The sequence below is a fragment of the Parasteatoda tepidariorum genome, chromosome 7, assembly GCF_043381705.1.
Source record: "Parasteatoda tepidariorum isolate YZ-2023 chromosome 7, CAS_Ptep_4.0, whole genome shotgun sequence".
Lineage (NCBI taxonomy): Eukaryota > Metazoa > Arthropoda > Arachnida > Araneae > Theridiidae > Parasteatoda > Parasteatoda tepidariorum.
Window position 1 is genome coordinate 70928327 of NC_092210.1, and position 2614 is coordinate 70930940.

Genomic DNA, 2614 nt, shown 5'->3' on the forward strand with positions numbered 1-2614 from the left:
TATATGTCACGGCGAAAGACCGAAATCGGTGGTTGTTGACTTTCACCGGTGAATGTCGACAATCAGAGATATGCTTTGGTGAATGTCCAAATATTTATTACATTCAATTTAAGATGAATTTATTCGTGGATATAATTACATTTATTCGATATTTTAACCCTACACTGATGTTTTTCTAAGGTTAAGTGCCACTGCCCGGTATACCCTACCCTAATGTTTTTTAAAGGTTAAGTGCCACTGCCCGGTATACCCTACACTGATGTTTTTTTAAGGTTAAGTGCCACTGCCCGGTATACCCTACACTGATGTTTTTTAAGGCCGAGTGCCATTGCCCGGTATATATTTGCCCGATACTCCAAACACTGATGTTTTTTCTAATCTATCGTCAGTAAGTATTAAAATATAGAATAAATATAAATATATCAAATAAATATAATAATATTAACGAATAAATTAATATAAAATTGGATATAAGAAATATTTTGGACATTCACCAAAGCGACTATGTGATTGTTGACATTCACCGGTGAGAGTCAGAAATAAGGGTATTTAGCAAATATTTCGAACATACACCAAGCGACTACGTGAATGTTGACATTCACCGGTGAATGTCGACATTCTCCTGATTTCGGTGTTTCACTGTAACATATATATATATATATATATATATAGGTATACTTTAGTTATACTTACTTTAGTTAGTTATTATTTCTATATTAATAACAGTAAATTACAGTGTTATGAACATACATATGCATTTACTTTCTTTGTTTCATAAAATTAGTTGCATGATGAATATATTTTAAATTTAGTTTTAGTATTACAATATTTTATCACCTTTCATGCAGTATCATGTATTAAATATTTTTTATAATATCTGTAATTCATACTATAAATATGATAACAAAATACTTGGTTTTGTACATTAACGTGGGCAGCAATTCAAATTAATTATAATTTCTACAATAGTAACAGTAAAAATATAAGTTATTTACTTTACAAAATCGTAAAAATATTTTTTGTACTTTTTCATACATTTTTGTGCTTTTATTGTACGTTTATACTATAATCAACTGCGGAATAAATTTATTTTGAGAACATTAACAATAAAATTCTATTGCAAGTATTTATCTCTTTTTGTTCAGCAATTTAAACTAAATTAATCTATCTTAAATTAAATATGTAATTTCGAGTCTTGTTACAAAAAATACAAATTACGTTTAACTTTTAGTATGAATATCTCAAAAATATTCTTGAAAATTAATTACAATGTAGCTCTCAATGTAACTATTCTTATTTCAATATAAGAGGCAGTAAATTGACTTTTTATGAATACATATATTATATATAATATTTAAAATAAATAAATAAGTTTTAAGTTAAATTTCAGCTTGGCAACATTTTATCCCTTTTTTCAATATCCTATTTAAAATATTGTTTATAACATCTACAATTCTTATTATAATTATAAGATCAAAATACTTGGTTTTGTACAATATGCAAAAACGAAATGGATTACTCAGAATAATTTTTGATCTAATGGTCGGATCTTTCCGTTATAGGACTCAATTTTAATGGTTCGAGGAGGTGACCTCAAATGCGCTAATTAATAAATATAGACGATACACAAAAATTGACTTTCTTAAAATAAAAGTAACTTTTTTCGATAGATTCAGATTTCTGAGCTCAAACTATAAAGGTTATCCTCAATGTGGGAAATACGGTCTCCTTAGTTTTTCAGAATAGTGCTTTGGACCCCTTAATGTTAATTTTATTTCACTATATCTCGAAAGCTTTTCAAGTGAATTGAAAAGCGAACAATTATAACTATTGTTTATCCAAGGGTGATTCCGTGTGAAAAATAATTTTTAGAAAATATTTATTATTTTTTATTACTTTATTTAATAATAGTTGCGCAATTTTTGAATTGTACGGTATAAAACTCTTTGCGTGATTTTAAAAATGCAACTTTACATAGCAAAATATAAAATTTGAGCAAAATCGGTTGAATAGTTCCTGAGATATTAGATTTCAAAATAAATCAGATATTTATAATTCTTATATTAATTAGCATATTTTGGGTTACTCCCTCAAAACATTAACGTAGAGTCCTAGAACGTGAAAATCCGATCGTTAGATCAAAAGTTATTCAGGGTGGACCTTTTTTTTCGGCACACTTTGTATTAATGTGTGTAGCAATTTAAATTAAGTAAACTATAATATTTAGAATAGTAACAGCTTTTGTGTCTTATTAGGATCAATATAGCAGAACAACTTCATTTTAACAACATTAACAATAGTATTTCTAATTGTAAATTTGAATCTTTTGTTGTTAAGCAATTTAAATTTAATCATTATTTTCGGAACAGTACAAGCTATAAGCTATGCATAAGTCATAAGTACAGATATAAGTTTTGCATTTTATAAAACTTCAGAAATATTTTATACATAATTTCAAAATTTTTGTGTTTTCATTACACGTTTCATATTAGAATGAACAGCAAAATAACTTTATTTTAACAACGTTAACAATGATATTATTTTATATTTTATTCATAATTGTACAACATAAAAACATATTTTCAGTTACACATCTCTCTTTCTTTATATATAT